The sequence below is a fragment of the Melozone crissalis genome, unplaced genomic scaffold, assembly GCF_028551555.1.
Source record: "Melozone crissalis strain CALT ecotype California unplaced genomic scaffold, PUWL_Pcris_2 ptg000004l_1, whole genome shotgun sequence".
Classification (NCBI taxonomy): domain Eukaryota; kingdom Metazoa; phylum Chordata; class Aves; order Passeriformes; family Passerellidae; genus Melozone; species Melozone crissalis.
The window spans coordinates 21,186,151-21,212,151 of NW_026535782.1; the positions used below are offsets into that span (position 1 = coordinate 21,186,151).

The window sequence follows — 26,001 nt, forward strand, 5'->3', positions numbered from 1 at the left end:
CAATAGCAGAAGAGGGCACAGCCATCAGCAACAGGAGTGGGATGTGACCCTGCTCCAGCCTTGGTGCCATTTTAAAGTGGATCACACATACCAGGATTTGGGATCTGGGGCCAGAGCAGTGCATGACCTAGGTGAACAGAGTGAAGCAGAGCACTCTGGTCCTGCACTAAGGCTGCTGTCCCCTCCTACATGGGTGCAGGAGCAACAGCGAGATCATTGGAGGCATTTCACGTAGGCAGTCTGGCAAGTCACAGATGTCACCTCTAAGTAACACAGACATTATTCATAGCCAGTCACTGCTTGCTATCTACAGATAACTGATTGCATTCAGACCAGATTGGAAACAAGGTTGGGTAAAAAAAAAAAAAAAAAAAGAAAAAAGAGCCAGACAATCTGTTCTTTTAGAGCTCCAGCCATTCCTGGACACAGAAAGTGGGAAAGACTTTGACAGCCGGGACCCACACTTTATCACAATAGCTGCTCAAAGTCAAGAATACAGCAGGATAATGCATTATTAGCCAAGTGCTGTAGAAACCTCAGCAACTAGCATTTGAGTTTGCTTTTTACTGCAGCTGGAGGATCTGACAACTTTATTTTCCACTCCTTGCCTGCTGTCTTTCGTCCAATCATTTTTTTGAACATCCAGCCTTTCTGCACATAGCGTGACAGAAGAGATCACTTAGCAGTTCAATGGGCTGTATGAAGATGCATGGCCTGTTCTATGTTTTTTTAATTGCATTAATTGATCTGATGCCCTTTCTTGTTTTCCTTCTAAGATCTACATTTACAAGAATCCACAGGAAGATTTAACCACAGTAAGAACAGCACAAATTGCTGCCAATGCAGAGTTTTAATATCAATTCACCACTTAACTATAGGTATCATCTCAAATGAACTTATTTCTGTACATTGTGTTCTTGTCTTCTTTGCTAAAGCATGATGTGGCCTACTTAGCACACAGCTGCATCCAGGAGCCCCCTTCCCTAGGACTAGAACATAATGAAACAACAATTTTTGGCAAGTATTCATAGCCACAACTTGCACGGAACAAGCTTAATCACGCTTTAGTTCAAAAATGTGTGAAGTTTATAATCACCAATTTTTGAGACTGACAATAATAGACTACAATCAGAAGTTTGCTCTCTGCAACAATATACTAATATTTAAAATATTTAGTTGTGATCACAATTTAAAAACACGTTGAACTTACTGTATGATTGTTTTTGATAACCATTAAATCACAAAGCTGACCAACAAAATATTTTATGCAGATATCTATAAAAATATACATTCATATCAGAGCACCATCTTTTAAATAACAGTTGATTAACTTTAATACTCTATAAGATGTCCCCTCTTCAAGGAACTTTTCTCTGGCAACACCAAGATCCATTTACTAATGTAAAACCCAATGAGGAAGCATCACACAATCTGGCACAGCACTACTCTACAAGCTCTTAAATGTGGGACCTCTGAAGTCCTCATTAAAAGCAGAGAAGTGAACACACAGTAGGAATGCATTAAAAATGTTTGGTGGCTTTGCTTGGGTTTTTTGTTTGTTTTTGTTTGGTTGGTTTTTTGTTAAGCCTTTTCCTTTTTCTGCTTTGTACACCTGATATTTATAAGCAGCTGTTTATAAGCACCAAACCTGAGTTTGCACTCATAGGTGCAATGGAGACCAAACAATCAAACTAAGAACAAAAAATCAGGAGATTTTACGAAAGCATATGGCATAATTACATTGCAGAATAAAGTTAGCATTTAAGATCTGGCAAGTTCCAGAAATTTTTAGGGGCTGACAATTACTGAAAAGCATTCTTTAATCGCTTACCACTGGTCTCCTTATCAGCATGAAGATCACTATGATGTAAGTGTGACACACACAAATCCCATCATTTGAAAAACGTGAACTCAAGTTTTGGAGTCTTTTCCTGGCACTTAAAAACCAAACCAAACATCCCACGCCAAAATATCAACCAAATAACCACAAACCAAAATAAGTTACAATAACCTAGAGAAATACTCAGAAGATTGGATGGTAAACTAAGAACCAAACACAAATAGTTACATACAAATTTTTGTTTGTTTTTAATTTGAATTCATTCCATCTCACAGTCTATCACAAAATAAAAAAAAGAAAGGTACTAGGGACAAATCTTCTCAGATTTTATCTACAGGAAAAATGTTTTTTATAAGTCTGTCATATAGGAGACCTCAGCTTTTTTAATTAATGCCCTCATCCTGGTCCAAATGATACACACGTTTTCCCCCACAGCATGTACTCTTTACCTCCATTTGTATTTAGACCTGTGATTCTATTCCTGGTTTAGACCAAAACCTCCTCAACCCACCCTACACTCCACCACTGCTATTGGGGAGGGGCAATAATTTTTGGCAAAGAGGCCAGGGGTGACCAGCCATGCTGATGCAGAAATGGCAGGCAGAGGGTTCCATTCCTGAATAATCTTTGCACTATCAAGAGCAGTAACATTCCAAACGATTTTAGCACATGCCAACATTTCTCAGGAACTTTTCACTATTAACGAAGCCATAAAAGGGAGCCATGTAAATGGAGCTGAAGGAGAGAAGTAGGTTCAGCTGAAGATGCACAAGAACTACATAACTGGAGAGTCTTAAAACAGAACTGAAACCCATTTATGTTTGGGGTGCTGCATGGACTCTGCCTTCTTCTTCCTTACTGACTACAGGCACTGTGTTAGCACTGGCACTCAGCTGACTGCAGGGTGGAACTGTGCAGAAATTTAAACAAGCAGAAAAATAACTCTGGCAAAAAAAAACAAAGATGAGAAAAGTGAATTTTCCTGTTGATTTGATTTTTTAAACCAGTTCGCTGTGAGGTTAGACAACCAAGAATGCCACTACAAGGGGAGAGGCAGATCACAGCAGCACTCATCTAAACAGTGCTCTAAGCCAGTGGAACCAGGCCCCCTGTGACCGCTTTTCCTTTTGCTGCTCTCAAATAATTATTGCTGTATCCATGTTGAGTGATTTCACTTTCACATTCAGTGGGACACCCTGAACTTTTCTCTTCTCTTGCAGCTGCACAGTGGGCTAGGCAAGGAAGAACACAAGACAGATTTCCATTGGGTAGGAATTAGCTGTTTGTGTTAGCAAAGACAACTGGAGGTTTAGAGTGTAATATATGAACATCTAGGGCTGAAGTACCTGAATACTTTATACAAACAGAATTAAGAATGATGAACAGCTTACAGAAAGAACAATGCAATTTTACTTACATAGAACACTGTACACTGACTGAACAGTAACAGACTGACATGCTAGACAGTAACACAAAAACTGTGAGAATACAATGGTCCCTTTAGAGTGTGAATCTGAGCATCAGTGCAGAGCAGTGGAATTCTTTAGAAGGATATGCTTTTCGTGCACGGCCAACTCACCTACCAGTGCCAGCAGCACCCACTGGCAATAGGCTTGTCATGCTCAGATACCTGGAACAGTTCCCTAAACATCCTCAGATGCCCGGAAAACCAACAGGAATGAAAGGATAGCCACCACAAAAACCTTCAACCCAAATCAAATTTCCACTAAATCACCAAACAGATCTTTGGGCATCCAAAAACTCAGAGTTGTTCTTTTAAGCATAACTATGACTTATCAAACTTTCCTTTTACTACCAAATTACCTGGAAGGAATCCACACTCATAAAAATTTTGTCTGAAAGGATACAAACATGCAACTTCAAGTACCTGCAAGGGAGCATGATGCAAACATACTGAATATGAAAACAAAACAAACTCAAGAGGTTCAAGTTCAGCTGCAAGATTGCTACTCATCCAGAATGACCAGTTTCTCAACCTTATTTCATATCATGCAGATTTAAAAGATGAAAATTTTGATTGCCTTTTATTTATGTATTCCTCTGGAAGTACTCTGGACTGGTACTCACAAGCAGTTGTTTCTGAAGAATTTCCTGAAGGTCTTGTAAACATTTCAAGAACAAATCCCTGACCATTCATGGGCCATGAATGAGTAGGGTCTGCTGTCCCACATAACAAGCAAGATGCTTTTACATGACAAAACCCAAATGCCTATTGCTTATATCACATCTCTAAACAGCAACACAAAGCCTATATTTAATGAATACAGCAACAAAATTAGTATTTTACAAGGTATTTTCAAAAGAAAAGCAACTTAGTGGCTACTTGAATCTTAATCCCATCTAACAGCACTGGAGGATATAGTAACTCAAGTGCCACTAAGTCACCCTGAAGCTACTTCAGCAGCCAGGCACCCAAGAATGAAGGAAGCCAGTCAAACAGGTCAACACACTCTGCAACTGATCATGATGCAGTACTGCAGCTTCAAAGAGTAACTGTACACGCAGGGAAAAACCTGCATTTTTCTGTTATCCCCATTCTTCCAATTGGAACATGTAATTTACTAAAGGCATTCTAATTTATAAAGACACAATCCATAAAAATACTGGTTTATTTACTAAGAGACCCACTGCATGCTGCAGGAATCCAAATGCTGCATTGACAGAGTGTGGTCTGAATTCAGCTGACCCTGCTTTCAATGAAGATTAGGTCAACTGACCTTCAGAGGTCCTTTCCAACCAGAATGACTTTAGAAAATTGTACACTTGTATTTTCTCCTACATGGGTAACCCAGTAACTACAGCAGCTCTCTCACAGGATTTGCATTCATCTGACCTACACAAATAAGTGTGAATGATAAAGTAAATCTGGGTGTTCAACCCTGAGTTTTCCAGTGGTCTGTGGGTGTGAAGACTGATGATTTACAATTGTGATTACACTCTCCCACCTGATGTGGTGGCTACTTCAGTTTGGTGAGAACCAACTTCAAGCACTACAGCACTGTCATTCTCCATTAAAATGAATTTTTAATGCTTTTGAGCATGATGTCCTTGTATTTGCTTTTCTAAGCAAACTAGTAGGTGGTAGAGATGTGCATGCACTGTTCATACAATAACTGTGTCTCCTGATCAGGACAACACCCTACTTAAGTTATCCTTTGAAGTGAAGAACTCCCACTCAGGTCAGAGCTATATTGCCATTTAATTCCTAGCAGTAGTGGGCCACTATAAGCTTCTTACTATTCAAATGAAAGGAGGAACTGTTTGAAAAATAGAGATGGTAATTACTTTCCTTTCTCTGCCTCTCCAGCTTCTTTGCCTCTTGCATTCTTCCTGTGCTCCCCTGAGTACTATTTTTCTTCTGTACTCACCACTCTGATCATCCAGGACTCAGACACCGAGTGGGAGAAGATCAGACCCACGCATGGACCAAGTTAACCAGTAAGAGGAAAGAACATATGCAACACTTTAAATGGAAATGAGACTTGTTATATAAGAAGTTTAATTTTCTAAATGTCCTCCTGACAGACTCTACTGATAAGAACAAGTAACTTGACATTCTTCAACTCTTTAAAATTTAAACTATAGATGAAAAAAATGTGCTTTTGATGGAATAAACATAACCTGTAAATCTGCCAAAGTAATCGATACTTGTCAGAACATCACTCTATTCCAACAATTTAAAGCATTCCATAGTAATGATGCAGTAACATTTCATTGAACAAGTCAAAAATAAGTCAGATGAACAGATACAGCTTAAGCATTAACTCTGAGTATGAACACTTTAGGAAAAACAATGGATTTTTTTCAAGTGACATTTTTTGCTTCATTTGTGTGCAGATGGTTGATTAAACATTGTTTTGGTCTGAAGGGAGCAGCTTCCAAAGACCTGGCAGCAGCAGTACAGAACTGTAAGTGATTATTGTTATACAGGATGAATTTGCCCAAGAGTAGCCTTCATTTAACATCAGCTTAAAAAAGTTAAGAAACCGTGAGCTGGACATGCTACAGAGGATGGTCTTTTTCAGTGTTTTAGATGTTCATTTTGCTTTATTAGCTAGGTTCTCCAGTGATACTACATACCTCTGTGAAGCACTTTGTTCAGGTGTGGCCTTGATGCACCACATGGTGGCTTTACAAGAGAAACTCAGCAACCAGGTCCATCATATGAATTCAGTCCTATTACAATAAAACCAAAACTACAAAAAACCCCGAAACCCCCAGGTAGTGGCACAGAGCTATACTTTCTGCAGTAAGGGATAGGAGATACTTCAGGTTTTCATTAAAGGAGTGGTTTTATGATGCAAAGAGGTGATGTGTGGAGACAGCTACCAGCAGTATGCACTGATGAAATATCAGCCCTTTAGTGAACTTACTTGAGCTTTCAGAAAAATACCAAAACCACCCTGCACTTGTTTTTCAATGCATTTTGCCTTATTTCAAGAAATTTCTTTGATATTTAGTTCAGGCTTCAGTGAAGGGCACATGCTGTCTACCTTTTAGAGGGAGTTTTTTAAGAATGAAAATTTTATTTCCTTCACTAGGCTTTCCTTGAGTTAAAAATCCTGCCAAATCTTAGCTTGCCCTGGTCACAGCACAAACAGTGAACTATGGAATATCAACTTCAGACTGTTCCTGTGATGTCAATGTTTTGTATTCCTGTACTTTACATGCCAGGGTACAGACAGCATGTTATCCACAAGCTGAAAGTGTTACCTAGTCAATAGAAGCTTCCTAAAATTTACACCAGAAGACTTAAACAAAAATCCCACAGGACCACAGCCTGTCATCCCCTGAAGGCATGTGTCATGATGCCAGACATGATTAGATGTGATAAGAAAAGAATTTAGAAAACACTAAGGATCATGTACAGGAAGCAGCTTCAGGGTTATGCCTTATCAACCCCATCTACTTCTAGCTTTGTAATTAATAAGAAATGGTCAGTCAGACAAAACATACAGATAGTTCTTGCAGTAAGACTTACATATTCCAAGTTCCAAATAAAAGTATCTCTACTTATAAATGCAAAGCCTCGTTATTAAGAAACTTTAGTTGCTATAAGGAAAAAAAGCTGTTAAAAAAGAGCTAGTTCCATTTCTCCCTTGTTCTGAAGGTCTTTATTGACAAATAAATACTTGTTGATGGGTAAATTGCTAGCTAGTTGTTATTCACCACCTTGTGATGTAAAATATGGATAACTTTGATCCTTGAAGTCAGTTTCTTGCACAGGTTGCTGAAGACCAAGAGAATTACAAGCATGACACATCGAATCCTGAAGTGCTTCAACTGCAGCTGATGTTCAAAGGACTGGCATCTCAGGGGCCACTACACTGTTTCTATTCTACTTCAGTACACTTTAAAAAGTTCTTTGTAAACACATCATTCAGGCTGTGCATTACCTCATGAAAACTGGAAGCTAATGCAACAACACCCACAAATTTGGGGCTTGGGTCTTTTTCAAAGCAGTAGTGCAGCATGGAGAACTTTTCCATGGCAATTTTCATGCCACATCATCACACATTAAAACTAGCACCAGTGCTAGGCAATGCTTCACTCAAACAAAGCTGTTGTTTAGGACTCCTTCCATTTTGTAGAAACACAGAAGAGTCAACCACTTTACTGTTCAGTTGGGGCTTGTTTTCACTTACTTACCACTGATTTAGAAGTAGTTCCCAGACTTTTCTCATTTGTATGTATTCCATATCAGTATGTCCTGTGATTCAGAAATGTACTTTTAAGAGTCTTTCATTATAGAAGAGAGAGTCTTTCATATATATTTATATGTAGACTTTCAATCTATTTTAACACCTTATAAGAGGTTCAGCACCATAGGTCTATCTCCATGTCACCCCATGGGTAATGCACATTTCATAGTAATTCTTGCTTCCTGGTATTGTGCTTTTGGCCAGTCCAGAGGCAAGCAGCATTGTAATCTGCTCAAACCCAAGAGGAGGCCAGCAATAAAAGGAACCTCTCAGAAGGCCCAAGAACCACTTCATTTTTTGCAATATGAGAGAGGGGAACATCATATTCCCATCAGCAGCTTACCCCTGTAACAAACTGAAAAGCAGCTGTGAACATTAGAGGAGGACTAGAGATATACAATTGAAACCTGACATTTTTTTTGTGCAATTGCAGCTCTTAGGACAGAGAAGACAGCAGCATCACATATAAACAGATGTATTTAGAATCTCTATATAAATTGAATACACCAGTAACTGGGAGGAAAGACCATAGAAGAGAAAGGCAGGACAGGAAGAATCCTTAAGAAGGTTAAAGTGCTGCCACACACAAATATCCTGTTAAACACTGATAAAGTGTTCGTGTGCCATGTGGGAGAATGCTAATTGTTTACAGGTATCAGAGCTGAAGGACTTGGATGATTACCAGGAAACAGTGCTGAGAAAGTCCACTGTACAATTAAGTAATGAATTGCTGAACAAGGCTCTTTCATTTAAGTCAATCCTGCTAGTTCCTAATGCAATTATTTACCACCAAGGGTTTCCTTTTCCAAGTCTGGAATCAAGGAATCAAAAAAAAAAAAGAAAAAAAGCCTACCAAAAACCCAAACCCACCACTCCTGAAAGAATGCTTTCTTTTTCCTATGGGAAGATGGGTACAAAAGGAGACAGGTCTTGTTTGTCGTAGCACTAATCAGTATTTGTAGAAGATTAGGGGGAAAAAAAAAGAAAAAAAAAGCCTTCTGGTCTATTTGAGAACGGCTTCAACACCTGCCATTCAGGTCATTCACTATTAGCACCTCTGTCTCACAGCCCCATCAGAAAGTCTACAAAGCTATGAACACTTCATGTTAACAGGACAACATTTACAAGGATTTAGCTGAAAACTCAAACCACATGCCTAAAATTTTGAGAAACCACCATCTTATTTTTAAAGAATATTTTGGTTAAGTTGGCCAGATGCCCAAGTTCTGCAGTGCCAGCAATTCCTCCCCTTTTCTTTTCTGCAGAAAATTTTCTCAATACTGAATATTTCATCCATTCTTCTGCTGTTAGACTAGCTTAACTGAGGTGGAAGGGCTCACCTCACACACAGCTCAGGGTGCTTGACAGCTTTGATTCACAAATCTGGCTGCAGGCTGCACAGGCTGTCAGCCTTTCTTGTTTGCCAGGTGAGTCACATCCCTTCCTTATTTGAGGGTCACCCTGCATCCATGGAAAGATATGGACACTGTTGTTGGAAGGCCCAGTCTATCTGACATTTCAGTGACCTCCTGATGTCATCCGAAGTCTGAGTGACCTTTTAAGGTTATTGGTAGGATGTGGTGACAGTCACAGCCTGCAAGCCTCTCGGGTCAGCTGTTGATATTTGCTGCCCCGAGATGTGTAGAATGTCTCTGCTTCAGCCCGCACAACTGAAGAATGAGTCTGGACTCTTCGCTTTTTGGTCTTGAGGTTGTTCATCATTGTTTCTGCCCAGTGGAGGTCTGTCCTGCAGGGAAGCCACAGGCACTCTGACTGCCCCTGAGGCGGTATCTTCTTTTCATGCTACAAACTACATATATCATATTTACTCTTAATTCCCAATACCTATCACCTATGTTAGTGCACTTCTACTCTAAACCAATCCCAAAGTGCCAACAGCACAGCAGAAAATGGAGAACAAGAAGAAGAAAGAAGAAGGATTAGACACGCCCTGATTCCTCCATCTTGTCCCCATAACCCCCATACCAAAAATCCTAAAATCTACATTTTCACCCCGTGCATATTTTATTATTACACCATTCAAACTTGTGTGACTTTCACGTCCTCATACAAAGCTAGTAACTTGCTCCAAGGGTCAAAATCAAATCCTCAGGTGCTCTGGGCAGCATGCCAGGGTCTCTGAGCCCCCCAGCAGAGTTCTTGGCAACTCTGGACATCCAAAGGGATGTGCTGAGTTCCCACACAAGCCAAGCAGGATTACTCTGCAGACTTGAATTTAGCACCTGCCCATCCTTCCTTCAAAAGGAGGACCAACAGTTACTGACCCTGGATGGCCTCCTCACAATTAATAAGAAAATACATTTCTCCTTCAGTCTCAGGCAGGCCTATCTCACTCCTGTACCTTTGGGTCAGGCTCACTTCAGTGCAAAAGCTCCCCAGGAATGAGGCTGATAAGGAAGCACTCCTTTGGCTATCCAGCAGAGCCCATTTCTTCCCACTCTTCTGCCTCTGGGCCTGGTTAAACTAGTTTGGGCAGCTTACCAGGGGCCTAGAGAACCACATCAAAGTGCTTGGATTTCTTCTGTTGTCTGGTGTTTGTGGAGTGGCTGTGAGAAGGCTCCTGCCTCCACCTACGTGCTCAGACCACTTGCACACTTATGGAGCTGCACCTCACATTCTCACCCTGCCAGAGCATCTTCTGGGGACAGCAAACCTGGTGAGAAGAGCTCACTCTCCACAGCCCAATGGGCTCCTGCCATTCCCTCCAGCCAGCTGGGGTCACCAGAGGAGCTGTGTCCCTGTTCTCCAGCTCTACCTAGAGTCATGTCCATCTCCTCCCAACAGAAAACATGAAGCAAGATGTCAGGCCAAAAGATGAGCACCTTTTTGGGTTTTCTGCATGGACAGGTTGCTCTCTGTCCTTCAAAACCATTTTCACATCACTCGTACAAAGCAATCTGAGAGAAATTTAATAGCTTTGCTTTTGATGTCACTGTGAGCCAGTCGTTGAAACAGTTTCAGCCTTGAAAACACAGCTAGGCAGAAGTGCTCCCATTGCCACAAGCACAGACACAAAAGCGCCAGCGATCTCCATTACTCGCATCATCTCCCGGGATGGGCGGGGCCGGCGCACGGGTTCACCGGGATCAGCCAGGCCGGGATCGGCCGGGCCGGCGCACGGGATTCACCCGGGATCAGCCGGGCCGGTACACGGTGTTCAGCCGGGATCAGCGCCGGGATCAGCCGGGCCGGTACATGGGATTCACGCGGGATCAGCGCCGGGATGGGCCGGGCCGGTACACGGGGTTCACCCGGGATCGGCCGGGCCGGGCCGGCGCATGGGCGCCATCTGGCGGGCGCGGACGGGGCCCAGCCGTGCGGCCGTGCCGCCCCGCGCTGAGGGAAGGGCTGAGGGAAGGGATTACACCCGAAGGGACCAGCACAGGATTGAGGGGGGATCTCTGCAAACCTCATGAAGTTCTACAAGGCCAAATGCAAGGCCCTGGGTCAGGGCAGCCCCAAGCACAAGAGCAGGCTGGGCAGAGAACAGACTGGGCAGGCCTGAAGAGACGGTCTTGGGTGTGTTGAGAAGCTCCACATGACCTGGCAATGGGCACTTGCAGCCCAGAAAGCCAAACATGTCCCAGGCTGCATAAAAACAGCATGGGCAGCAGGCTGAGGGAGGAGATTCTGCCCCTCTGCTCCACTCTGGTGAGACCCACCTGGAATGCTGCGTCCAGCTCTGGGGTCCCCAGCACCAGAAGGATATGGATGTGCTGGGGAGAGGCCAGAGGAAGAGCAGGAAGATGGGAAGACTAAAAGACAGGCTGAGAGCGGTGGGCTTGTTCAGCCTGGAACAGAGAAGCCTTGAGGGAAACCTTATAGCAGCTATCCAGTGCTTACAAGAAATCTAGAAGGGACTTTCTACAAGGGCATGCAGTGACAGGACAAGGGGTATTGGATTTGTAATGAATGAGGGTAGGTTTGGATTACGTATTACGAAGAAATCCATTATTGTGAAGTTAGTGAGACACCAGAACAAGTTCTCCAGGAAAGCTGTGGATGCTCATCCCCAGAAGTGTTCCAGGCCTGGTTGGAAGGGCCTTTGAGCAAGCAGTCTAGTGGACATGTCCCTGCCCCATGGCAGGGGGCTGGAACTTGATGATTTTTAAGCTCCCTCCCAACCTAAACCATTCTATGACAATTCAGCAACTTTTTGTTGAGCTCTGCATTAGGCCACCATCACAAGTCACACTAACTCCATGGCTGCAACTCCACTGCGCTTCCCCCAGGCAAGGAAATAAACAGCAGATGGCCTTTTTTCCACCAGAACTGCCAGGCCCACACTGGAGACTAATAGCAGCCAGAGCCCTAAAAACCAACAGCTGAGCCTTCCAAACCCCACCAGTTAACCAGTACATCTTCTGCCATCTTTGAGTCTGTACTTGGTGTTTGCCTGACCAGCCTTGACTGCTACCCTCCCAGCACCCTACTTTTCCCTGGAGTTACCAGCTGCAAGAGAGGCAAGGCAGGCCCTGTCACACCAGTCTGGTTTTCTTTGCAGAGCCAGAAGTGAATTTAGAACCTAAGCCCCATAGTTTAGTGTTAGAGTGAAAATGCCCAGGACTGTACGTTAATTCCATGTACGTTTCATCTATACATTTTCACTGTGACTTTTCTCAAGCATTTTTCCTGCACAGCACTGACTTGATAACCATGTACACCTCAGGTTGGTATGCTCTGCCCTCCATGCTGGTAAAGCACCTTTTAGTGTTGAGCAGTCACACAAACATTTCAGCTTTGGAGATGTGGATCTTACATAGTTGTACCTGGTGTACATCCAGGGTGGTACAGGTGCAGCACGGGCACACACGATCAGCTGTTTTCCAAAATGTTTCTTAAGGACAAAATCCATAGCTGTACATAGCTACCAAGCTGTGCGCATACTGGGGGCAAATTTAGACATAAGTGTTGCAGCGTGTCCTCCTGATATCTACTTTGTTTCATAAGGTATCACACAACAGGCTAATTTGAAAGTGAGAGCTGGAGCTGTTCCACGGGAAAGAAAACTGAGGCTACCAGAATGCTGCTAAGACATCAATGTTACAAAACTGTCTTTAAATAGTACTTTTGGAAGGATGTCAAGAAATATATATTTTCTATGCAGCCTTCCACAGCATACCGATTTTCAGTCATTTTTTATTTTCCATAAACAGGACACAGATTAAAAGTTAGAGCCTGCTGGCATTATTTAAAATATTGCTTCACTTCCCCACCACACACACTTTTGTCCTTAACACATGAATATTCTTAAAGAGCTTTAAACACTTTCTTATTGCGTATACAATGACATGGACCTCTAACTGAACAGAAGGATTAATCTACCCAGACTTCTGATCCCATACATTTTTGCTTTCTGCCACAAAAGACATGGGTGCCAAGCATCCATCTGAGGCCTCTTGTCAGAAAGCTTCTCTGTGAAAAAAGACAGCTTTTAAAGATGGCTGGAATAGGTAGTGAACTATACAGTAGTCACAGCTTTTAGCATACTTACATACAAATCAAGACTGCAAGCAAATGGCTCTGGAATTATTTACAAGAAGGACTGATTTCTAACATTTACCTTGGGCTTATTGCTGCTTCCAGAACAGATTTGTGTCTTGCAGAAGCATTGCACCATCAGGTGTGTATTTGGTGGTGACAATTCTCCAAAAGTACCTATAAACAGATTCAAGCTCTGGATCCCCAAAACCGTCTCCATTTCCTGAGGTCACATCTTACATCGCCAGATTCACAACAGGCAGAAAGTCTTAAGTTTCTTCAGAGCCTTTAAGTCATCAACTTGATAACATGTTATTATCTTTGATTTGTTGAAGTAATGACAGAGTCAGAAGCATGCTCTTCTATTCCCATATCTTTTCCAATAGAAGCCACTTCATCCATAAACCTGATAAGGTGCTTTGTAAGATTTCAGTCTTTCTGCAAGCTTGCTGTATATACCAGCCTGTGTTAAAGACTAATTTTGCTACAGTCTCATATTCTAACCACATAACCTTTTGTTTCCCTTGTACCCAGAAATTAATTTTGTACACCAAACCTTATGCTTTGAAAATACTCCCAAAAGTAATTTCTGTTCCAGACATGAACAGAATGCATGAACAGACATGCATTGCAGTCTCCACAACTGTAACTTTCAGAAGAGCTTTAAAATGCCCCCAAAATGGTAAGACAGAATGACTCTTAAAACCATAAGAAAAAACATGAGTAAAGCCAGCCATCAGGAAGACCACCAGCACACCTCTGCACTTGGAGACTGTCAGTTCCCTACTTCACAAGGATGGCTCTATCTAACAAAGCTGAGAAGTATCCAGCTTCCAGCTAGGAAAAGCACATTGAATTGACACGAAACCCTATCAAACACTCTTCTCTGCCCCCACCATCCTCACATCAGATGTAGACAAACACCACTGCTCATGACCACAGCAGCAGTTAACAGCACTTCTCTGCCTCCACCATGCCACCTCCCTGTCTGACAGCTACACTTCCAAAAAGCCAGAGTTAAAGCTACCATGAACTCACTATGATAAACCATTTTCCCTGTGGTAAGTCATGCAAAATCTATCAGGGACAAGGAATAATTCACTACTGAAATGAATAACTGTTGTCAAGGGGTCAGAAGCCAGTTCCACACCACTTCTGTGCCTGCAAAGCCACACTGGATGTGTGAGTCTGCATCACTCCAACCAGTGCAGCACAGCAAACTTCAGTGACATCTGCTGTCCCTGATACGTAAGGCCATCACATAACTAGCTAGGCAACCTCTTGACTTTCTGGGGGGCTGGCGGACAAAAATGGAAGGGGAAAGCTCAATGACTAAACAGGTAAACACCACAGGGTTTTTACCCTTATCATAATAAAATTAGAGATAAAATTTAAGATATATACTAAGTGAACTCCAGATTTAAAGAGACTCTCTTGTGGACACCCATTATTTGCTACTCAAGCAGAAAACAAAAATTCAAATACACCAATAAATTTACTCCAAGTCTGAATACATTACAAGAGCCAACTATTTCATGGGCATTTTTTAAACTATAGAAAGAAGCAGTCAAAGCAATGTTTCAGTTAGGTAGAGAAGGTTGCATTAATTTCAAAATCTAAATAAAGTTGGAGTCTGTTGCACTGGTTAATGAATGAGGTGACTGTTCTCAAAGATATCCACACATGTACAGATCACAGCTACCGTGAACAGTTTTTACAGCACTGCTGTATAATCTCATTCAGTTATTTGACTACTGATGGTAATTAAGAACCATAATCCATTGCCAAAAAATAAACAAATGTGAACAACCACCAAAACTTGGGCAATAGAAAAAATCATGTGTGGATATTCCAGGCTTCTTCCAAAGTACTTCAGTGTTCAGAGAAAATTTAAAGTTATAATAAGTTCTTGAGCGTGTACAAAATATAAGAATGGAGCTGAACACTTCACAAGCACAGAAAAAACAACAGTAACTGAGAAAGTATTGTTTATATAGAATTAGTATTTTGAACCTGGATAATGAGGAACAAGATTCACAGATTAGAACTACTGAAGCAAAAGAAAACCACAAAGTTTAAGTTGTAGAGATAGAGCTAATGCAGCCTTCTTTCCTTTGGGACCTGCACAGGAATACAGCCATACCCCAGACTTTCTGCAGGATCTGACTCTAGTAAGGTAAGTACTTTACCATGCACATTACTTATTATGTACCAAAATTGACGTAGTAGTACCAAGGTATTAAATTAAAGACATGTGCATCCTGATTGGGGTACTAGCTATGATGTATTATATATGAAAATGAAACATTATGTACAAAAAGCAACAAGCATAGTAACTGATATCTACAAACTAAAGTCACAGTGGCACATTGAACAACTTTAGGTTAACCAGACTCACTTAAAAATAGAAACCAGAGGCTGGGCTCTTCTCTCACCCCATTTTACATGTCTTTACGTCCATTGATTTCAAGTGGAGTTCTTCACAATTTATGCCATTGTGAGAGTAGAATCAAGCCTTGTGTGCTTGAAAGGAAACAGCAGACATGTTTCCCACCAGAGTGTAGAGGGAGATTTTAAAAAAACATAAGTATATGAACTGTGAAACCAATAGAGTACACAAGCAAAGGCAGGCAAAGAGGCTCTAGTTGGGGGTGGGGAAGAAGAGAACTTGCAGCTTACCCAGGAGTTTTGTTGACTGCTTGTTTATTTTTTAAGACTTGGGACTGATATTAGTAAGTCAGAACCCCAGTCAGTAAATAGGCTTCTAAAAAACAAAAAAAAAATTTAGCGAGAACTATTGCATTTTTTTCAGACAGACATGGTTGATTTGCATTTCCCTACAGTTATTCTATAAAATGAGGAGCACACCATTTTGTCTGTGGAAGACACAATTTTCCATTCCTAGAAAGTGGAGATCTGACCTATTTGCATCACCAAAACCAGGGCCCAATGATCATTTATACCCAAGCCAATGATCTTCCAAAACTCTTCAGGATCTTCTGCACAACTAATATTACAGTGGTTAGAAAGAGTAACACTTCAGACTGGAATTCAAGTCACACAAAGTCCTACATATGACATAGGTGACAAAATCACTTCACAGTTTGGAGGTATAGAAGAATAGAAACTACAGCTTTATAGTAGATGTTCTTTTAGGCTTTTCTTTTTTTTCCTTGGTAGCAGCACGTGGTTAGGAAGCTTCTCTTTCACCACCCCACTGTGCACAAACATAATCCTTGTACTGATTGGGCTGATTTGGGGAAGCTCACTTAAAACCAAGAAGCAAGAAAACCCCCAAATATTTTCAAACTATCTCTGTATCTTCACTTGAGGTATGCCTGCACAACAATGTGAGAGTGCAAGGGAAACAGCTTGAGTATTTTACAGAGGGAATACAGACTTAATTAACTGTTTTATATATCACAGAAATGCAAGATTGAAGTAATTCATATTTATTCAGAGTCCAACACTGACAGAATATTACTGTAACTGTTTGTAAATGCTTTTCCCCCACTTTCACTCATATGCACAAGCCCTGTTACAGCTCACAGCAGATTTTAAGTCACCCCCCAGCACTCCAGCAGGAAATGTGCCAACAGTTTCCTTTTAAAAACAAGTCTAGATTATCTGCTCAAAATTGCATTAAATATCAGCTGATTTAGTACACAACAAAGCAGGATGAAGGTAAATGCAGAGAATTGCATAAAGGAGGATGACTTCTACCTGCAGAAAAAAATGTTGCATAATTGAAGGTGTACCTGCTGATCTTCATGAGACATGTTCTTTCAAAGCATAAACCTCCTTCCAGAGGCCCTTACAAGGTGGAAAGGGACCCAAGAACAAATACATGTGCTTGAATACCCAACTTTGTTTTGCACCTAGCATTTAGATGTTGAACACTGACTTATGCATCAAAGTTTGGAAAAAACTCAAAAACAAGCCTTAAATGAACACAAGCCTGCTATCACCCCAGTCCCTGAATAAATCCATTAAGTATACCTGAAAGAGCCATCATATTGTCAGTACCTCTTGACAGCATTAGCTCCAGGCTAATAAGGCATCCACTAATAGGTAAGAAATGTTTATGCACAGCCACAGCACAATATGAGACAGACAGGGAGACATTAAAAAAGCAATATTCCAAAATTACAGCCTAAAAGGTGGCAGACTGAGAACTAGACAACAGAGCTCTGAGTGTTGGGGGACATTTTGCAAAGGAATCCGAAAAGTAATAAATCTGCAGCAATGAAACAGGTGCCTGTTTGTCACTGTGGTCACTTCAGTTCAATCAAATAAATGGATTGTTCAATTTCAGTATTTTAACAGCTACTCTAAAAACATGCAAGCTGTTCTTGCAGGAAATCAACAGTTTTGTGCAACCGGGAAATCATATATTGAGAACAAAATAGGGTATTAACCTAGACCACTGAACTTCAGCTTCACACCATCTGAAACCCCCAGAGTACTGTCCAAGCAGATGGGCTGTGTGAAAGGTTGGGTGCAAAGCTTGACATTTACTGGATTCACAAACAGCTAAAGAAACCATGGAGCTCAGTAATCTACTCTGCAGCATCCTTTGCTGAGAGTGCTTCTACAGCTTGATGGCAGCTCATGGTTGAGCACAACAGCAACACATAGGCCTGCCTCTTACCCTGCAGACATGCTTACTCTGGTACACTGCTTCCTTCCCCAGGGCCTCCCAAGGACAGGCCAAGACCCTGTAAAAAGGGACTCTGGGATCTCTCCGTGGAGAGCTGCTGTAACACAGCTGTTTTTTTGTTTTTTTTTTTTTTTAGGGAGTCACATTTCTCCTAAATAGTACTGGTAGTACTGGTACCTCCCAGCAGATATCTGCTGAAATCCAAACCTACACCAAGCTGCTAAGAGAACAGAACAAAGCTGCCTCCTGAGTAACAACATCCTCATGAGGCTGGAAGTTTTTTGGTACCTCATAACAGATGAGAGCCTGGTCTGCTTTCTACATGTTTGGCAGTACTCTAAGACATTCGCTGGCTATTGGCCTGCCAAGCTGTTTAGGCTCGTAAGTTTCTCTGCACTTGCTTTACACTATTAATTTTATTAAATATAAACATATCCTTTGTATATATTTTTCTCATATTCCATATGCACAGAATGAGCTCATTTCAGTCCGAAGATGAATGAAAACTCAATATTTACCACACAGATCCCCTATGCTTTGCAAACAAGACTGGAAAAATGCCCTCTCACAATGAAGTTATCCATACCATCCTTCTGATGAGCAAAGCATGAGAAAACAGTTCAAAGCTCTTGGAAAACCATATGTATACTTTTACAAAAGACATCTGCAATTCACCAGTGAGGTTCCAGACCTAGCATAATTTATTTAGCAGTTTGTATATAAGAGATGCAAATATGCAAGGTTCAGACATTTCTTTAGCGCCTCCATAAAATTCATTTAAAAGTATATAAATATTCATACTTTGAACAGTCATCTCAGCATGCGAAGCTTTAATTTTTATATGAAAATACCAATTCCTGCAAAGAGTCTGAAATGAAGTAAAAATGTATTAATCCTAAAGTATGCACACAAACACAGGCAATTTCTTTACATAAACACTTCGAACTTCTGGGTGATTAACGCTTGATTACAAAAAGAGATCCTTAAAAACTATCTTCACCAATCATGCACTAATTTTTAACATACTTGAAAACAAGTCAGGTTTTACTGCTGTTAGACAAGTTGATCCACACCTGAAAGCACAAGGTGGCTTTCAATTTCTGCCGTGGTTACTGTGTGTCTCTGTTGCTACCGAAATGGGCCGTGGGTGAGGGCAGTGTCCGCCAAGCCCAAGTGCTCAACGGGTTGAGCAGGAGTGCCGGGGTGCCCCGGCAGAGCCTGCTGCTGAGCCAGCACCACCCCTGTCACAGGAGTGTCCTTGGCTAATGGTGACAGCAGGGAGAGCACAACGGGTAAAGCTGAGCAATTACAGCGCCCGTGGCAGAGGGGGCTTACACGGCTCCAGCAGGGATCACAGGGACACAGGAGGGATCTGTGCTTTCAGGAACTTTAAGGCACTTGTCTAGATATGTTTAAAGATTCAGAGACAAGTCTTTTATATCAGTCTTTTTAAGACTAGTGAGAGAAGATGCAGCTTTCCTACAGAACAAGATGGTGCAGTCTTACCACCCAGAACGATCCAAGGCCTAGATTATTATATTCATAACTGCATGCGTGCTCTTATTTTCTTTTTTAAACATTCAAACACATTCAGAAATGAAGATGTTTGGACAATGAAGACTCTCAAAGAAAATTTAAGGTACTAACATCACCCTGCTTAAAAAAAAAACCCTGTAAGTTTTATTATAAACATCATGATACTGACATGCAGATTTTTAATCATGCCAGTTGTAATTATACAAATCAGTGTTCCAATCCACAGAGAAGTCAGTTTTCATATACACCACATTAACACAGACATTAGACAGGATTTGGCACGCTGCCGACAGAGAAGCTAGTTCTGGAATCATGCAATATTAAGTCTGGGGTTACTTGATGCAAGATTCGAAGGCAACAAACTCAAAAAGGTGGTTACAAAAAAATCACAGGAAACAAAATTATTTTGTTTATTATTATTAAAGGTAAGCAATTATATTTCAGTATTTGGACTGCAGCTGAAAATGCTTTTTTAGCATGCAACCACTCCATAAAAGCTGATATTGAGTGTAACTGGAAGGATTAAAAAAAAAATTCTTACTAAAGTCAAAGATGGTAATTGCAAACTGCAGAATCTGTCCCTAGATAAAAGTGGGGCAACTGAATGAAACTTATTATACCTGTTACAGATACAAACCTACAAGCACACTCCACAATCCTCTTGCACCTTAAGGAGAGGACAGAGGGGAAGAAAGAGAAAATGAAGGAGAGAAGTACACAAGACAGAACAGCAAGAGATATCAGGTGCTATAAATCAATGTTTTGCATACAGACTTTAGACAGGAGTACACAGCTTTGGTACAGAACAACTGAAAAAAGTTCCAGCATTTGTTGATATGTAATCCACTGGAAGTGAAAGGTCTACCTGAGAGACTGTCTACCCCAGGTTTACTACCTAGCAAAACATTGGGCTTGATAGGTTCATAATGATCTTGAAAAGCAACTCACCAACCTTATGGCTATATTTAAGAACTTTTAAGAAGACCTCCAGGCAGGGTTCCAAGAAAAGGTAAACTAGCAAGAAGCTGTCATTTACAGACCCTTTAAAAAATACTAAAAATGTTTGTGTTGGCTCTTACCTCTTGTATATGAGCACTTCACTCATTTTGTACATTTAAAAAAAAAGCCTCCTTGCACAAAAACATGCTTGAGGAATATTATCAGTTTGTTCTGAGAAGTGAAATGCTTGCTCTTTTAGTTCTGCTAAAAATATATAATGTATTTTGTGAATATTATAAAAAAGTAAAATACAAAGAGGAAGAGTTGTAGAAGACCACCTGTGAAATTTTCTTCAGTAGCTGGAAATATCCTTTGTCAATGAACCAGAAGCCAAAGAGCTGTTTCTGAAAAAAAAGCGTGTAATTTTGGCAAACTGATCCTGATAGTCTATCTGGGAATTTCTGCCAGAAATGCCACGACTTCAGTGCACTATTACTTGAAAAACATGTTTCTTCCCATCATTCTTCAGCCATAAGGTGGGAGGAGGAAAAGATGAGCAATAGCTGTGCTGTGTCCTTCCAAGCTGGTTCTTCCCATTATACAACTCCTAATCCAAACAGTTTAAGCACACAAGTAAAAGCTACTCATTTCTGTAAACATTTCCAGGAGCAGGACCTAAGCTTGCATGGCTTACACCAAGCATATACTAATGGCTAGAGCTAACCTCAAGTTTACTTCTGTTTAAACAGCATAAGCAAAAACCAGTGCTGGCCAAACTGAAGCTTAAGCCTTAATAAAAGGGGGTCAACTGAATATTGATATAAGCCACTTGGTGACTAGGGAACCATCTCAATCCAGCATTCTTAGTGCAATATTGTATCATGCAACAGTTTCCCCAGAAATATGTGACCTTTCTCAACATTTAAAAAATAAAAAGTAATGTTTCAGACCATGCTTTTATATCCCAGCAGCGGGGATCTCTTTACTCTAGGGTAACTAGTCACAGAAAACAGAAACACAACCCAGCTTGTTTGTTTGTTTTAAATGAAATTCGTCACTGCACATCCAATTAATTCTGGAATGCATAAGACATGGCACCCAAGCAAACAGAAGCTTTCAATTTAAGAGCAACTTTCAGTCTGCCCTCTTAGAAGCTGTGTATAGCAGTAATTGACAACGTATTTTTTACGCAAGATTCACACGACAAAGGGGAAGGACTTTTAGGCTACCATAAAAAGGCTTCCAGCATTAGAAAGGGTCAAACCAATCTGCAAAAGCATAATGTGAAGCAAAGCAAATGACTCTGTAAAATGTAGACATTCATTAGCATAGAAAAGTTTCACAGGAAAACAATGACAAAGTAAAAGACATCCTATTTTCATATGCTAATTAATTAAATATGATTTAATGCATTTAATCTCTTATTATAACCATAGGGGGAGACAGACCAAACTCTTGAAGTTCCAAAAAGCCAGGTCATTAGTGTGCCAAGTCATTCTTCAGATCTTCTCCTTATATACAAATTTACATTCCCAACTCATAACATATGTAAGTAAAACTTGACTCCCCCTCCCACTCCCTCCATTTCTCCTTCTTTGGAAGGCACTTGCTTTCTCTTGCTCCTGTATTTTAAAGTCTTATTAAATGCTAGAAATAACTCATTTGCTAAGGGAAAAAAAAAGCAACCCCAAAAGCACAGAAGCCACTTTGCCAAAGGCCTGAGTTAAACACCCCAGACCCTCTAAGATATAGAATAAGCTAGCTGAAAATGAGATTAATAACATTCTTGCACATATGCACAAAAATCCACACAGTCTTTAAGTTCAGATGACATTTCTAGCCATTTCTTGCCTTTCCAAACAAGAAAGGGATTCTTATGTTTACATAAGTTTCTCCTTGGTTAATAAATCTTAAATTGAAACAGATTTTTTTTAAACAATTACCTTTTTCAGAGTTATCATACTACAGGATATTAGGAAAAACCAGACTCTCCTGTTGCTTTTACCCACATCTGACTCCAATCTTAATAGTTTAGCTATTAACCCTGTACGGTCCTCACACACACACCTTGCCCAGTTGATGTTAAAATTTTTATATGACTGATCTGGGCTTACTCATTACAAACCCTATTGTTGTACAGAAAGAGAGCAGCTCCACGGACCTTGATTAACAGGACACAATTAACTGTGCTGTTGGCAGAACTGCACCAGCCCAGCTCATCCGGGGCTCTGCAGGCAGAAATGAAAGGATCTGTCACTGCATCAGGGTAACGGCTCTCTCCATCTCCTTGCCTTTACACTCCCTGTCCAAGCTCATTCTGATCTACTCACGTCTTGGGATGAAAACCTGGCCACTGAGATATACCTGTCTTGCAAAGAAATAGTACAAATTGCTTTAATTCCCCCAAGGAATAGCAAGAACTACAGCTAAAGGGGAAAAAAAAATCCCATCCTACTCGAAAAATCACAGTACTTTAGAGTTTACCGTGCAAAACATGTACTTTAAAGATCTCAGTTACCAGCTAAACAATGATGGCAAGGAGTTTCGCAACAATAACGCTAGTAATTTATTTATGCCTTTTTAAAGGCTTTCTTTAGCGTGTTGGGAATATGCATTGTTAACCATTAAATTTCGCTGTATAAACATTTCTCAGCGAGCCCGTAAAATCCCCCCCGCTGCGTTTCCTCGCTCTCCAGCTGACAGCATTTAGAAACACCGGCACTGGTGGGTGCTTTATTTGGCCTCCCCGGGCCACCCCCGCTGGGGAACACTGAGAGATTCCTGTCAAAGGCCAGACCCAGCCGCCGCGGGCTCGCAGCACAGCGAAGGCGACTGGACGGAGCCCAGCCCAGCCGACTGATAAATGGTAGCTGCTGGAGTTTGAAATCCCGCGGTGGGCGCAAATATTCTGGGAGAAGTGACCCGCGGACCCGGATCCATCGCCCTTCCCGAGCTCTCTTCGTTAAGAAAGGAAAGCACAAACACATACTTGAGCGAGGTCCGTGGCTGCAGGGGTGGGTGTGGGGAGCACCCCCCAGTTAAAGCGGACAGCGCGGCAGACGCCACCGCGATGGCAGAGAGAGGTTCCCAGCTCTCGGGGCAGGAGGGCGCCCGGAGGCGGACGCTTCGCTCGGGATAAGGGCGAGGGCGGAGGCTGCCTGGAAGGGGCCAGTTGCCACGCACTGACAGGCAACAGCTGAGCTCCAACATCTGCACCCTCACCCGGACCGGCGACCGCAGCGCGCCGCTCGCTCTGCCGAGCGCACCGAGCCGGCACGGCGGTGGCGCCGCGACACCTTCCCCCGGCAGCGGGACACCCTGCGCCCCCCACGGCTTCCCCCGCTCTCCCGAGCCCGCAGCCCCGTACGACAACTCCGCGCAGGACGGCGCGGCGCCAGCGGCGCTGACGAGCGCCGGCTACGGGCTCGGGCGGCTCCTCACCGGCGCGCCCTGGCGATGCGAGCCCCGGGCAGGGCGCAAGACCCCCGCTGCACCGCGGGAAGCGCTCCGCCACCAGCGGCACGGTGCCAGCTGCGGACGGCGCTCCGCCAAACCCGCCGGGCGCTCCGCCGCAGGCTGTCCGTCAGTCGTCACCCCGGGGAGCCTCCACTTACCCTCCCCGCAGCGCAGCCGGACCACGCGACGTATTCCCGGGAGGCGGTGTGGTCCGTCACACAGACGAGGGGGGAGGCGGATACCCGGCTCTGTCCCACGCAGTCAGCGCCAGCGGGAGACGCGCATCTCCGGCAGCGCCGCGGACGGACCGCCCGGAGCCTCCTCGGCCGCCCCGCCGCGACTGCCCAAGCCCCGGCGCTCCCCGCCCTAATGGGGCTCGGCCGCTCCGCGCCCGGGACGGCGCCGGCCGCGCTCCGCCGAGCCCATTGGCTGCCGCCCGCCGCGCCCGCCAATCGCCGTGCGGCCGAGGCGGCGGGCGGTGCGCGGGGCCCGGCGGGGCGGGGCCCGGCGGGGCTCGGGGCGGGGCCGGCGGCGGGAGCGGCTCCGGGCGCGGCTCCGGGCGCGGGGAGCGTGCGGGGAGCGCGCGGGGAGCGCGGCGTGAGGCGGTCGGGAAGGACCGGGAGCAGCAGGGCACCGGCGCGGTCTGCGCTCCCGTTCCGGCGGTCCGACGGAGCCCTGAAGCTGCCGGCGTTCAGCCAGGGAGCGGGACGGGGAAAGTTAATTAGAAACTCCTCCGCTGATCTGTGCAGAGCGGTGCACAGATGGAGCCCGATCCCGATGGGTTCGCGGTGTTGGCGGGGGCTGCGCACAGCCGTGGCGGACACCGGGCGCTGCTGCAGAGCAGGCGGTGCGGTGCGGGCCCCTGGCCGGGCCGGCGGTGCGGGTCCGCAGCCCGAGGGGGCTGGCGGGGGTGGGTGGGTGGGCGCCCCCGTCTCAGCACTAAGGAGACGGCAAAGCGAAGGAGGCCGGCAGTAAAGGGACACTGAAGTAGTGCCCATATAAATCCCTTTCCTTTTGACGTTGCGGGCACTTTTGGTATCTGTTAAACTGCTGGAGTCTGCAGCCCTTGATCGTGTTGCTCGCAACTAACAACAGCCTTTAAACAACGTGGATTGAGCTCCTGGGTCTCTCGTGGTCTCAGTGTTTAAACCCTCTATGGAAACATCAAAGGATGAGTCACATGGCATTTAACTCGATGTTATATTTCTTCCATAGGTGCAAATTGGAAGGTGAGAATAATTTTGCCAGAGTGGCTTCTAGGCAGTCACAAACTCTCCCCGCTTGGTGAAAAAGGTGTATTTGGAGCCTCAAAAGTTGTTTTGTATAAAGCTGGGTCTCTGGCAGTGTCTCTCTTGTTTCTCAAAACAAGGAATTACATGAGGAAATGAAAATGAGAATTTTCCCTTGGTGTTTTGAAGCACATTTGGTTTTCCTCTCTTAGCAGAATAAGTTTACCTATATTCCAATCTGGTCGAAATCATCTTTCTCCCTCTGAAAAAATAAAAACAGTTCACAGCAAACAACTTCAGACTGCAACCATAGGCTACAACTTTGCTACAGTTAAAAGTGTTAAAACTACTTATCACCTTACAAGTTTCAACTACAATTCAAGTTCTGGTGCTCTTTTATTTGTTCAATTTTCTAAATGTTACTTTTTCAATTCCTTTTAAATATTAACCAAGTCTGAAAATAAACGTTTCCAAATTGCATAATTAAAGTTTTCAGAAAAAAAGAATAGACGCTTGTACAGAGAGGGGAAACCTCAGGAGAGTCAGCCTCTCTCACTCTTTCCATCAGAATGAATTTGTATTTCTCCTCCAATTTAAGAAAAAACACAGAGGATTAAGCAGGAGTGTGAAAAAAAACTTAAATATATTGTAGAATATAGAATATAATAATAGCACTCTATAATAATATTGTAAAATCAATTGTAAAGGGAATGGGGTGACAAAGATGGCAAAGGAGCCATCTGCTGCCTTAGAGCTGTTTGTCCCTTGTCTTGTGTTCTTCCCTGCCACCTATTCAAACATTTCTCTATCACTTATCACAAAGATCTAAATGCATTTAGGCTCTGCTGGCAGCACTGCATGATTTCTGTCATTTACTTCTTCCCACTTCATGTTCCAAAGACATAGGAAATTAGATTGCTTGGCTTTTAAATAACCTTGTCAAAGGTGTTTGAAGTCATATATTAGCAGATCTGAATCTGGAATGAAAGAATTTATGGCCAATGCACTCTTTTAAGTTGTATATCTGTTTATCTGATCCTCACTTACAAGTGCCTCTAATTAAGCTATAAACTCCTAGTTTCTACTTAACCATATGGGAAGCCTGGGAAGTTTGCT

General features: G+C 42.9%; 1 protein-coding gene across 1 annotated transcript in view; it reads right to left on the reverse strand.

The window, feature by feature from the left end:
- The window catches only part of PRICKLE1 (prickle planar cell polarity protein 1), a 65,977-nt gene extending 41,993 nt beyond the window's left edge, over nt 1–23,984 (reverse strand). Inside the window, exon 1 of the mRNA XM_054272879.1 lies at nt 23,815–23,984. The gene's annotated coding sequence lies outside the window, so the exon portion shown is untranslated. The remainder of the gene's footprint in view (nt 1–23,814) is intronic.
- Between the last annotated feature and the right edge of the window lie 2,017 nt (nt 23,985–26,001).